The following is a 14,302-nucleotide window of genomic DNA, read 5'->3' on the forward strand; positions in this document are numbered from 1 at the left end:
CTGCACACTCGCTTAGCTTTCAACCCGATATGACTTCAATTATCTACAAACAATATCCAAATAAACCATTTTATTTAGAATAGCAAAGTTGTTTGAAGCACTAAAATTGCAGAGAAGGATAAAAAGTGGAAAGCATAACCAACCTTGACTATTAGAAATTATGGAAATTTAGCGCTCACTTGTGGGATCTTAATTTGTTATGAATTAAAGAGAATTTGGAGTATTTTGAGATTTTTAGTTTCAAAGAGTTTTCCGTGAGAAAATTCCATCATAAACTACTAGATTAACTTCCATACTAAACCCCATCTTCTTCTATTAATCGACCCCTTCACTCTATGCTTCACTCTAGTGTTATTAAAGGTCTTCCCCTTTCCTACCATTGCATTTCTTAACAAAAATATTGACACAATTAACTAACAATCTGAATGAGACCCAACCAATAATTAACAACAGAATCCTTCAAACTCGAAGGACAGTAATGCAAATCAGAATCAGATAGGGGAAATTTCTAAGCATCGAATAAATTACTTCACCCACAGAGATCCCTTTCAATTAAACTCGCAACTTCAACCTACCAAACTTGCAGTAATGTCATAGCCGACATAAAAAAGCAACAAATGAAAAGGAGGAAAGTGAAAGAAAAATGGTACCTACGAGACGAGAGTGTTGTAAGAAGCCCGAGTGGTAGAGAATGAAGAAAAAAGAAGAGCAGGGTTGTTCCTTTGAACTAATTTGAAGTTGGGTTTGCCTGGCAACGGTGAAAAAGAGTAACGAACACAGTGAAAGGCCATGGAAGACGCATAACAACTTACGGGTCTTCTTCTTCAGCTTCATCTTTTAGAATCAGAACGAACCATTGTCGTATATCACAGATGTGAGGAAATGGAGGTTCATGTGGACAAAATCTGAGTCCACCCATCTTCCTCCACAAAATATTCATCTTCTTTTCTAATATTTTCAATTTTTCAAAAAGGAAAAAAAATACAGAAATAAAAGTAAATCAGTATATAAAAAAAGAAACAATTCATCATACCAACTTAGTACTTCTTAGTTTCTCAATTATCCCTTCAAGATAACTAATGGTAGCTTCTTTCTTCGTATATTGGCGATGAAATTATGATATAGCTGAATCAATACAAGCTATAGTATGTATCTATGGTTGAATTATAGGGATAGATTTAAGTAGCTATTGACTTTGATGTGTTACTAAAAGGGGCAAATTTAGGCAGCAACAAGGGGTAGAGAGGGTGAAGTTATAGAGGCAGAGAGAGTTTAATACTCAGTACATTGTTGCTTTACATTACACAACCCAAAATGCCAAAAACAAACCATGGAATTGGGGTGTAGTATTTAAGAAGATTTCACATGTGAACTTCAATTATCTCAATTTCAATTTCTACTATTTTATCCCTTTAAACTTTAAACAAATAATTATATCCATTTAATTTAAATACTTTATTATATTTTACTTGGATGTATATAAAAAAAAATCAAGATTTAAATTGATGCAGAGTTTAAGATTTAAATACATGCAACAATTAATTTTATACCTTATTTGCTAGCTGCCTGTTCTCCTCTTGCAATGCCTTTTCCTACAATCATTTTATGAACCAAATTTTACACCATGGAAAATAAAAATTTATAGTCCTGTATGCATAATTAATGATGCCAAAACATTAATTACTCTAAAACTAAGTTATTCACCTTTTTGTGCAATATTGAAATAGATTCTTGCATTAGTTGGTTCTGCAACAAAGTAACCCCAAAATCATTTGCATTAGTTGGTTCTGCAAATTAGTGAATTGATTAAGGCAGACCTTTCTAGATCTTATGCGCTTGAGTGATGTGTCAAGTTTAAATGGAAATTGTTAGATCTTATTTCTCCACTACTTCAGATCGTACTCAAACATAGACGCCAACTCCATTTGCAGAAGAAGTGAAATTGGCCAAAATGATGCAAAATATTATAACAAAAGATTTTTCACAAATTGGAAATAATAATAATAATCATAAAGTTCAAAAAGATAAATCCTAGCAGTACCACTTGCATATGTCAATAAAATTCAAAGTCAAATATAAACTTATATATGCATTGAAGAAAACGAATTTAGAGCTTTTCGTTCACATATTAGACATTTTTCCCAAAACGAATTCACCATAAATTAAGAAAGTGACAAATAACGACTTTACCAAGACGATGGCTGAATTAGATGCAATGGCTAATGTCAGCACAAGAGACAATGTTTGGACATGCATTTTCAACTGCAGTTTTGATGCCGGCAACAATATTTTGTTGTAACGCCCCAATGATCTTGTATCCATTTTTCTTAGTATTTTTTTTTATTTTATTTTATTTATTTATTTATAATTAAATAATGGAACTTATATCATTAAGATTTGGATTTTTTCTTTTTTAAAGTATTAAGTAAACTCCAAATGAAATTATCTTGGTATTTAAGATTTTTATACGTATTTAAAAGTTGAGGGAAAGGAGAGATTTGTGGAGAAATTGGGTGAAATTTTAGAGAGAGAAGGGTGAAACTTGGAATTAATCAAAGAAGAGAAAAGAGGGAAATTATTTTATAAATAGGAAAAGAAAAGGAAAAGAAAAGGAAAAGAAAAGAGAAGAGGGAGAGAAGAAAACCCTAGCCGCGCCGCCGCCGCCGCCGCCGTCGCGAAACCCTAGCCGCCTACCCACGCCACACGCACAGCCGCGCCAGAATTCGTCCAAGCTTCCTCGCACGCCGAAGCCGAGTCGAAGCCGTCCATTCACGCGTCTGCAAGACGACTGGAAGCCGAAGCCACCCCTCGCGCCGCTTCGATCCGAGGCAGATCAGCCGAAACTCGTCGCGTCCCGAAGCCGAGATCCATCTCCACGTCGAAGCCGCGTCGCCAGCCGAACGCGTCTGCAAATCGGAGCCGCGAACGCGCCTACACCCGAGCCGCACCGAAGCCGCGAACGCGCCTGCCTCCAGCCGACGGACGAAACCGAACCCGGAACCACCACCCGCGCGTCCGAACCCGGAACCGCCCGCGCGCCCGAAACCGAAACCCGCGTCCGCGCCACACGTGCCCAGCTCTCCCCGCGTGCAGCCGCGCCGCGCCGTGCGTTCCGCGTAGCCGAGCCGCGCCCCCTCCCTGTAGCAAGCCGAGCCGCACGCGAAGTCCCTGTACCGAGCCGAGCCGCGCCTACGCCAAGCCGAGCCGGTCCTGTCTTCTTCCAGTCGAGCCGCCAAGCCTGTTTTGGCTCCTTCCACCTAAATTTTTGGTAATTTCCAAATTCCCTAGCCTGCCCAGTAATTAAATGAGTTAATTTGGAAATTTAATTAATTTAATTACTTTCCTCAAGAAGCAAATTGGACCAAATAGCTGCTGCAGCTTAGGACTTCCTCAGTAGGAACTCATCTAGCAACATCTCGAGGTAAGAGATTTCTACTACTAGCCCCATGTGAGAATTTGATGTTGCATGTTCCTTCAGTGACATACGATGATGGTTGGGCTTACGATGTATGATAATATTTTATCATGATCTGACGAATGACATGGCCATACTTCGGCATAATATTATAGTAATGAGAACCCTCGAACCATATGTGACTGTATGATAAGACTGATGGACTTATGATGTATGTGACTGTATGGTAAGATTGATGGACTTATGATGTATGTGACTGCATGATAGGACTGATGGACTTATGATGTATGTGACTGTATGATAAGACTGATGGGCTTATGATGTATGTGACTGTATGATAAGACTGATGGGCTTATGACGTGGGTGACTGTATAATGAGAACTATTAGTGACTGTTTGATGATAGCTGTAGTGGGGGATGAGATGGTGGTTATTTTCTGATGATAATTTGATGACGTATGCATATGTATGTTGGGATTGGGGTATCTGTTAACTTCTCCTATCTGAGTCGTACCTGCATGGGTGTCCTTCGGGATCACCACCTATTTAGGACTGTTAGGCTCGACGGGGCGCCAGTCCAGCATGACTATAGATATGACTCGAGCGACTCGACGGGGTCCTCGCATCCCGACGGTCCTAAGTGTCCCCTGGACACCGAAGACCAGAGTTATGTCCCTACGGGGCGCATGTTGCACGTGTTCGGGAGCGTGCCAGAGATTGGGTACTAGTTTCAGGACTCGATAGGAATGTTAACAGGCACCTAGTGGGACTAGTAGTGGGTCCCTTACTGAGTATTTTTATACTCATTCTCTTCATTTCATGTTTTCAGGTAGAGGACGAGGTAAGGGCAAGGGCAAACTGGCGAGCGACTCGAAGTGAGACCGTGAAGGGCCATAGGGGCTACCGCTTCCGCTTACCTTTATTTCAGATTTTCGCACTTGAGTTCGAGTACTTTCATTATTTACCATCTTTATGTAGATAGGGCCCGCTTAGGGATTTTAAACTTAACTCGTATTTCTACATGTTACTTTAACTATCTTTCATAAATAAATTTGCTAGATTTCTTTGCATTTATTTACACCAGATTTTATGACTTAAACACTGATCCTAGATTTAGTAACCACTTCGATTCAGCATAAAGAGTCGGGTCGTTACAGTTGGTATCAGAGCGCAGTGTTTTAGGTCCTGTAGACTGACTTATGATGTAAGTCATTTTGTTTTGATTTTACCTCACCCTATGGCTATACGGTCCTTCGTCACTCGCCAGGTATGCCTAAAGCTTTACAAATATTAAGATTATAATGTTGCCTGATTAGATTAGACTTAGAGAGAGAATATTGAGCTCTAGTGGTGAAAAATTTGTTGGTGAATTTTAGGAAGAATGCCGCCACGTAGAGGTGCACGTCGAGGAGGTGGCAGGGGAGGCAGAGGAGCCGGTCGTGGCCAACCGGCGGAGCAACCTGCCGCGCCGCCAGTCAACCCCGACGTACCAGTCAACCCTAATGCACCGGTCACTCAGGCGGATCTCGCCGCAATGGAGCAGCGTTACCAGGCCATGCTGCAAGCTGCTCTAGCGCCGTTCCTCGCTGCTCAGCAGAACCAGGCCGCCCCTGTTCAGGACCAGCCTGTAGTCCCTCCAGCCCCTGTTCAGGACCAGCCCGTCATCCCTCCAGCCCCGGTGGAAGCTCAGCCGGTGCCAGTACAACTGTCAGCTGAGGCCAAGCACTTGAGGGATTTTAGGAAGTACAACCCGAAGACTTTCGACGGATCCTTGGACAACCCCTTTAGAGCCCAGCTGTGGTTGACATCCATAGAGACGATCTTCAGGTACATGAAGTGCCCAGAAGACCAGAAGGTGCAGTGTGCAGCTTTCTGTTTGGAGGATAGGGGGACTGCCTGGTGGGAGACTGCTGAGAGGGCGCTGGGAGGAGATGCCAGCAAGATCACATGGGAGCAATTCAGGGAGAGCTTTTATGCTAAGTTCTTCTCTGCCAACGTGAAGCACGCCAAGCTCCAAGAGTTCCTAAACTTGGAGCAAGGCAAACTGAGCGTGGAACAGTATGATGCCGAGTTCGACCTGTTGTCCCGTTTTGCCCCTGATGTGGTAAGGGATGAGGCCGCCAGGACTGAGAGATTTGTTAATGGCCTCAGGTTAGACCTCCAGGGTTTTGTACGAGCTCTTCGACCAACCACTCATGCGGATGCTCTACGCATAGCACTGGATCTGAGCCTGCATGAGAGAGCTGATCAATCTAAGGTTGTCGGCACAGGGTCAGCCTCGGGACAGAAGAGGAAGGCGGAGGCGCAGCCCGACGTAATACCACAGCGGACTCCGAGGTCAGGAGGTGTCTTCCAGAGACACCGTCGGGAGCTGGCAGCAGCTGGGAGAACTTTGAGAGAGCTACCCACTTGTACTACCTGTGGGAAGGTCCATGGAGGACAATGTTTAGCTGGGAGTGGAGTCTGCTTCAGGTGCAGGCAGCCGGGGCACACCGCTGATGCGTGTCCTCGGAAACCCTTAGAGACGACGCCACGTCAGCCTTCTGCTCCCCAGCAAGGGAGAGTCTTTGCCACGAACCGGCAGGAGGCCGAGCGAGCTAGTACGGTGGTGACAGGTACGCTCCCAATCTTGGGGCATTATGCTTTGGTACTATTTGACTCGGGGTCATCGCATTCATTTATATCCTCTATTTTTGTCAAGCATGCGGGTTTAGAAGTAGAACCGTTGGGTAGTGCCTTGTCTGTCTCTACTCCTTCTGGAGAGGTCCTTTTGTCTAAGGAAAAAATAAGGGCATGTTGGGTAGAAATAGCAAACCATACCTTGAATGTAACTTTACTGGTGCTAGATATGCAAGATTTCGATGTAATTTTAGGCATGGATTGGTTGTCAACTAACCATGCAACCATAGACTGTTTTAATAAGGAAGTAGTCTTTAACCCTCCTTCCGGGGATAAGTTTAAGTTTAGAGGAGCAGGCATGGTAGGTATACCCAAGGTCATCTCAGCAATGAAGGCGAGTAAGCTACTTAGCCAGGGTACTTGGGGTATCTTGGCGAACGTAGTAGATATGGCAGAACCAGAAGTTTCCCTATCTTCCGAACCAGTAGTAAGGGAGTACCCTGACGTTTTCCCCGACGAACTCCCAGGACTTCCGCCTCCCAGGGAGGTAGACTTCGCCATTGAGTTAGAGCCCGGCACCGCCCCTATCTCTAGAGCTCCTTACAGAATGGCCCCAGCCGAGTTAAAGGAGTTGAAAGTCCAGTTACAGGAGCTGTTGGACAAGGGCTTTATCCGGCCCAGTGTATCACCTTGGGGAGCCCCAGTGTTGTTCGTGAAGAAGAAGGATGGGTCGATGCGCCTTTGCATTGACTACCGAGAATTGAACAAGGTGACAGTTAAGAACCGCTACCCCTTACCCAGAATCGAGGACCTGTTCGACCAGTTACAGGGGGCCACCGTCTTTTCCAAGATCGACCTGCGATCAGGCTATCACCAGTTGAGGATTAGGGACGGTGATATTCCCAAGACGGCCTTTCGTTCGAGGTATGGACACTACGAATTCATAGTGATGTCCTTTGGTTTAACTAATGCCCCTGCAGTGTTCATGGATTTGATGAACAGGGTGTTTAAGGACTTTCTAGACCAATTCGTCATAGTCTTCATTGACGATATCTTGATCTATTCCAAGACTGAGGCCGAACACGAAGAGCACTTGCACCAAGTCTTGGAGACCCTTCGAGCTCATAAGCTATACGCCAAGTTCTCCAAGTGTGAGTTCTGGTTAAAGAAGGTGACATTTTTAGGGCACGTGGTTTCCAGTGAGGGAGTCTCGGTGGACCCAGCTAAGGTCGAAGCGGTGACCAACTGGCCTCGACCGTCTACAGTCAGTGAGATTCGCAGTTTTCTGGGTCTGGCAGGATACTACAGGAGGTTTGTAGGAGACTTCTCACGCATAGCCAGCCCATTGACCCAGTTGACCAGGAAGGGAACCCCTTTTGTCTGGAGCCCAGCATGTGAGAGTAGTTTCAAAGAGCTTAAGCAGAAGCTAGTGACGGCACCAGTCCTGACAGTGCCTGATGGGTCGGGAAGTTTTGTGATCTATAGTGATGCCTCTAAGAAAGGACTGGGAGGTGTCCTGATGCAGCAAGGTAAGGTAGTTGCGTATGCCTCACGCCAGTTGAAGAATCATGAGCGGAACTACCCTACCCACGACTTGGAGTTGGCAGCTGTAGTCTTTGCACTGAAGATATGGAGGCACTATCTGTACGGTGAGAAGATTCAGATTTACACCGACCACAAGAGCCTGAAGTATTTCTTCACTCAGAAGGAGTTGAACATGAGGCAGAGGAGGTGGCTCGAGTTGGTGAAGGACTACGACTGCGAGATCCTGTACCATCCAGGTAAAGCAAATGTAGTGGCTGACGCGCTGAGTAGGAAGGTTGCACATTCAGCAGCGCTAATCACGAAGCAGACCCCCTTACTCAGGGATTTGGAGAGAGCCGAGATTGCAGTCTCAGTAGGTGAGGTTGCCGCACAGTTGGCTCAGTTGACAGTTCAGCCAACCTTGAGGCAAAAGATCATTGCTGCTCAGCTGAGTGATCCTTACTTGGCAGAGAAACGTCGTATGGTAGAGACGGAGCAAGGTGAAGAGTTCTCTATATCCTCTGATGATGGCCTTATGTTTGAGGGACGCCTGTGTGTGCCGGAAGACAGCGCAGTTAAGACAGAGCTTTTGACTGAGGCTCACAGTTCCCCGTTTACCATGCACCCTGGGAGTACGAAGATGTACCAGGACTTAAGGAGTGTCTATTGGTGGAGGGGCATGAAGAGGGATGTAGCAGAGTTCGTCAGTAGGTGCTTGGTGTGCCAGCAGGTGAAGGCACCTAGGCAGCATCCAGCAGGGTTGTTGCAACCCTTGAGTGTGCCAGGGTGGAAGTGGGAGAGTGTGTCGATGGACTTTATCACGGGACTGCCCAAGACCATGAAGGGCTACACGGTGATCTGGGTTGTGGTCGACAGACTCACGAAGACAGCCCACTTCGTGCCAGGGAAATCCACGTACACTGCCAGCAAGTGGGGGCAGTTATACATGACGGAAATAGTAAGACTGCACGGAGTACCAGTATCCATCGTTTCAGACAGGGATGCCCGTTTCACTTCGAAATTTTGGCAAGGGCTCCAACTTGCATTAGGTACGAGGCTGGACTTCAGCACGGCATTCCACCCTCAGACTGATGGTCAGACAGAGAGACTGAACCAGATTTTGGAGGATATGCTGCGGGCCTGTGTGCTAGAGTTTTCAGGAAGTTGGGACTCCCACCTGCATCTAATGGAGTTCGCCTATAATAACAGTTACCAGGCTACCATTGGTATGGCTCCGTTTGAGGCTCTGTATGGCAAGTGCTGTAGATCCCCTGTCTGCTGGGGCGAGGTTGGAGAGCAGAGGATGCTAGGCCCCGAGTTAGTGCAGACTACCAATGCAGCCATACAGAAGATCCGAGCTCGTATGCTGACCGCACAGAGCAGACAGAAGAGTTACGCTGATGTACGACGTAAGGACCTCGAGTTTGAAGTGGGAGATATGGTCTTTTTGAAGGTAGCACCGATGAAGGGCGTTCTGAGGTTCGAGAAGAAGGGGAAGTTGAGTCCACGTTTCGTGGGGCCATTTGAGATACTGGAACGGATTGGCCCTGTGGCTTATCGTTTGGCCTTGCCCCCATCCCTCTCAGCAGTGCATGACGTATTCCATGTCTCCATGTTGAGGAGGTATGTCGCAGACCCGACGCACATCGTGGACTTCGAGCCCCTACAGGTCAGTGAGAACTTGAGCTACGAGGAGCAGCCTGTCGAGATCTTGGCAAGAGAGGTCAAGAAGCTTCGTAGTCGAGATATTCCACTAGTCAAAGTCCTCTGGCAGAACCATGGAGTTGAAGAGGCCACGTGGGAGAGAGAAGAGGACATAAAGGCCCAGTACCCAGAAATGTTCGAGGATTAGAGCTTTCGAGGACGAAAGCTTTCTAAGGGGGGAAGTATGTAACGCCCCAATGATCTTGTATCCATTTTTCTTAGTATTTTTTTTTATTTTATTTTATTTATTTATTTATAATTAAATAATGGAACTTATATCATTAAGATTTGGATTTTTTCTTTTTTAAAGTATTAAGTAAACTCCAAATGAAATTATCTTGGTATTTAAGATTTTTATACGTATTTAAAAGTTGAGGGAAAGGAGAGATTTGTGGAGAAATTGGGTGAAATTTTAGAGAGAGAAGGGTGAAACTTGGAATTAATCAAAGAAGAGAAAAGAGGGAAATTATTTTATAAATAGGAAAAGAAAAGGAAAAGAAAAGGAAAAGAAAAGGAAAAGAAAAGAGAAGAGGGAGAGAAGAAAACCCTAGCCGCGCCGCCGCCGCCGCCGCCGCCGTCGCGAAACCCTAGCCGCCTACCCACGCCACACGCACAGCCGCGCCAGAATTCGTCCAAGCTTCCTCGCACGCCGAAGCCGAGTCGAAGCCGTCCATTCACGCGTCTGCAAGACGACTGGAAGCCGAAGCCACCCCTCGCGCCGCTTCGATCCGAGGCAGATCAGCCGAAACTCGTCGCGTCCCGAAGCCGAGATCCATCTCCACGTCGAAGCCGCGTCGCCAGCCGAACGCGTCTGCAAATCGGAGCCGCGAACGCGCCTACACCCGAGCCGCACCGAAGCCGCGAACGCGCCTGCCTCCAGCCGACGGACGAAACCGAACCCGGAACCACCACCCGCGCGTCCGAACCCGGAACCGCCCGCGCGCCCGAAACCGAAACCCGCGTCCGCGCCACACGTGCCCAGCTCTCCCCGCGTGCAGCCGCGCCGCGCCGTGCGTTCCGCGTAGCCGAGCCGCGCCCCCTCCCTGTAGCAAGCCGAGCCGCACGCGAAGTCCCTGTACCGAGCCGAGCCGCGCCTACGCCAAGCCGAGCCGGTCCTGTCTTCTTCCAGTCGAGCCGCCAAGCCTGTTTTGGCTCCTTCCACCTAAATTTTTGGTAATTTCCAAATTCCCTAGCCTGCCCAGTAATTAAATGAGTTAATTTGGAAATTTAATTAATTTAATTACTTTCCTCAAGAAGCAAATTGGACCAAATAGCTGCTGCAGCTTAGGACTTCCTCAGTAGGAACTCATCTAGCAACATCTCGAGGTAAGAGATTTCTACTACTAGCCCCATGTGAGAATTTGATGTTGCATGTTCCTTCAGTGACATACGATGATGGTTGGGCTTACGATGTATGATAATATTTTATCATGATCTGACGAATGACATGGCCATACTTCGGCATAATATTATAGTAATGAGAACCCTCGAACCATATGTGACTGTATGATAAGACTGATGGACTTATGATGTATGTGACTGTATGGTAAGATTGATGGACTTATGATGTATGTGACTGCATGATAGGACTGATGGACTTATGATGTATGTGACTGTATGATAAGACTGATGGGCTTATGATGTATGTGACTGTATGATAAGACTGATGGGCTTATGACGTGGGTGACTGTATAATGAGAACTATTAGTGACTGTTTGATGATAGCTGTAGTGGGGGATGAGATGGTGGTTATTTTCTGATGATAATTTGATGACGTATGCATATGTATGTTGGGATTGGGGTATCTGTTAACTTCTCCTATCTGAGTCGTACCTGCATGGGTGTCCTTCGGGATCACCACCTATTTAGGACTGTTAGGCTCGACGGGGCGCCAGTCCAGCATGACTATAGATATGACTCGAGCGACTCGACGGGGTCCTCGCATCCCGACGGTCCTAAGTGTCCCCTGGACACCGAAGACCAGAGTTATGTCCCTACGGGGCGCATGTTGCACGTGTTCGGGAGCGTGCCAGAGATTGGGTACTAGTTTCAGGACTCGATAGGAATGTTAACAGGCACCTAGTGGGACTAGTAGTGGGTCCCTTACTGAGTATTTTTATACTCATTCTCTTCATTTCATGTTTTCAGGTAGAGGACGAGGTAAGGGCAAGGGCAAACTGGCGAGCGACTCGAAGTGAGACCGTGAAGGGCCATAGGGGCTACCGCTTCCGCTTACCTTTATTTCAGATTTTCGCACTTGAGTTCGAGTACTTTCATTATTTACCATCTTTATGTAGATAGGGCCCGCTTAGGGATTTTAAACTTAACTCGTATTTCTACATGTTACTTTAACTATCTTTCATAAATAAATTTGCTAGATTTCTTTGCATTTATTTACACCAGATTTTATGACTTAAACACTGATCCTAGATTTAGTAACCACTTCGATTCAGCATAAAGAGTCGGGTCGTTACATTTGTATAACTAGTTGTATATGTAAAAACAACATCAAAGTGCGGGGAAAATAGCTAACATGGATCGAAGTATCTTTGTTGCCTAACTTACCAGGGGAATTTTCTTCAACTTCTCGGCTAATTCTTTCTGCATCTGTAAAGCTTTCTTAGCTTTTGCTAAAGCATCAAGAGAGAGATTTCCACTTTTCCCAGCAGTTGAGGATGTCCCATCTGTACTAGATTTTCCATGAACCTCATGAGATCTGGTAATACTAACTCCCTTATTTTCATTTGTGGTAGAAATTGAAGATACAATTTTGGTGACTTAATTAGCATAACATAATCAAAAAAAAAAATTCTTGAGCTTATACCCATCTATGAACAACACCATATTACAACAAGACTTGTGAATATAATTTGTCCACAACTATATTTATGTATATATACATATTATAAGAGATACCACTTTATTGAAGGAACAAAAAACAAATGAGGACACCCTAATGGACCTACACAATCACATTATATGTTTCCTAACTGATCAGACTTGAATAGTTTCTGTGTCAAAGCTAAATGGGAGTTTGGCCAAATCCATTGTAAATGGGTCTAGTCTTAAGGAAGGTTTTACTTTAAAAAAAAAATTAGTTCATCAAATGTGGGTAAGGTTTAATGAAATGGATGAAGAAAGTAATAGTTAGGATTTGGATGAAAGATAATTTTAAACCCCTCTCTTACTAAGTTTATTGTAATCAATTAGTGCATAACTTTAATTTAGATACGTGGAGGATAGCTTAAACATTCAACAAATGGTCAGTAAGCCATAGGTTCAGAGTTCATTATCAAACAAAATGTGAATCAAATTTTTTCTTCTCTTTCTGACATGCATTCGAAGAAGAAAATGGGAAAGAGCACTCACCTTAGCTTGTTGCCAATTAACACATCTTGGAGGCAAAAATAGAAGAATCACGGAGAAAGATCGAAGGAGAAGAAGAGAATACTGCATACGATTTATAGTGGTTCAGCTAGCTTACATCCATTTCAAAGCAGCAACAAGAGTTTTTCACAACGCAGAGAGATTTTCAAATGAGTTTTGCTATATCTTTCTTTTGATATCTTCAGGATTTCAATTTATACATTTTTCCACACAGGATTATAATTATATTGGTGTAATTCATTACAATAAAACATAGCATATGCAAAATGAAACTTACATTCCTCAGTGACCTTTTTTCATCAGTGGTGCCTCCAAACTGACCTTTTTTCAACATGCCAATAATGAACTTTCCCTCTCGTCCATCTCAGCTCCATTCACTTCATTTTACTTTGTCAAAACTGAGAAATCTCTCAAGTTCAAACTTCAGTTTACTGCCCATGCTTCTACTTTGTACCTGGGAAACCCCCTTAATCACCTATATACCAGAATAGTAGCAAGTCAAAGATGAAGAATATAAATATATTAACCAAAACCTTTTAGTTCAATAACAAAATAAATAAATAATACAATGATACAACATGTTTCCTATGTTAAAACCAACATTCCTTAGGAGTTTGCATCTTTCGAACAACCTACATTCACAAAAATAATACTCAAAAACCAAACAAAACGCTCACTCAATGCATAAGAAAAGGAGACTTTTATGAGACATTTCATCAAATATCTTATGAGCATAAACTAATAACTCAAGAATGCATCTTCCTCATCTTTTCACATAGCACAAGGTGAAATCTAAATTCCACTAGCAACAAAAAAGACATTTTGAAGTTTGTCAGACCGCCTTGCAACCATCCTAGCAGGATATACCTACCAATAACGATCCTATACAAGTGCAAACTATGGGTCTATGAACCATTAATCACACTCTCAATCACACTCTTAAGAATGAGTAGTCTGTTGCATATCAAAACAAAGTGAGAAAAAAAAAAGATACAAGAATAATCCTAACTGAATGAAGTGCAATACAAGAATAATCTATAACTCCTTTAGAAAGTAGAAAAACTTCAACAAAACCAGAACTCCATAGAATCAGAACTCAAATCGCAAAAAAAAAAAAAAAAAAAAAAAAAGAGAGAGAGAGAGAAAAAAAAGAAAAAGAAAACTTACCAAAAACGGTGTTAATCGGGTTCATGGCGACCTGATTCTTAGCTGCATCACCGATCAAGCGCTCAGAGTCGGTGAAAGCAACATACGACAGCGTCGTCCTGTTGCCCTGATCGTTGGCAATGATCTCAACTCGATGATGCTGCCACACATTGATGCAAGAGTACGTGGTTCCAAGATTGATTCCGATAGCCGGACCTTCTCCTTTACCGACCATAGTAAATCTTCAAATCGTCGATGGAAAAAAGAATCATCCAAGAAAATTTGATTGGTGGCTGCAGAATTTAGGGTTAGAAGATTTCAAAGTTAAAAAGAGGAAGAAGAGAGGAGGAGAATTTATATAGAAACTTTTAAGGAAAAGGAAAAGGTAAAGTAAGAGAGAGGAAACTTGATTTTTTACCAAATTAAAAAAATAAAAAAAATTTACAAAGGGGCTTTAATGTCGGTTTTCAAAAGGTGGTCGTTTAATGTCGGTTTTAAACCGACATTA

At 44.0% G+C, this 14,302-nt stretch overlaps 1 long non-coding RNA gene across 1 annotated transcript; it reads right to left on the minus strand.

Moving 5' to 3' along the window:
- Nucleotides 1-300: 300 nt before the first annotated feature.
- On the minus strand, nt 301-1,856 carry LOC127151003 (uncharacterized). The gene is made up of 4 exons (XR_007823666.1): nt 1,818-1,856; nt 1,705-1,746; nt 1,551-1,592; nt 301-373 (listed from the first exon to the last, which is right to left on the minus strand). It is a non-coding gene; the product is annotated as an uncharacterized LOC127151003 (long non-coding RNA).
- Between the last annotated feature and the right edge of the window lie 12,446 nt (nt 1,857-14,302).

This window comes from Cucumis melo, chromosome 9 (assembly GCF_025177605.1).
Source record: "Cucumis melo cultivar AY chromosome 9, USDA_Cmelo_AY_1.0, whole genome shotgun sequence".
Taxonomy (NCBI): domain Eukaryota; kingdom Viridiplantae; phylum Streptophyta; class Magnoliopsida; order Cucurbitales; family Cucurbitaceae; genus Cucumis; species Cucumis melo.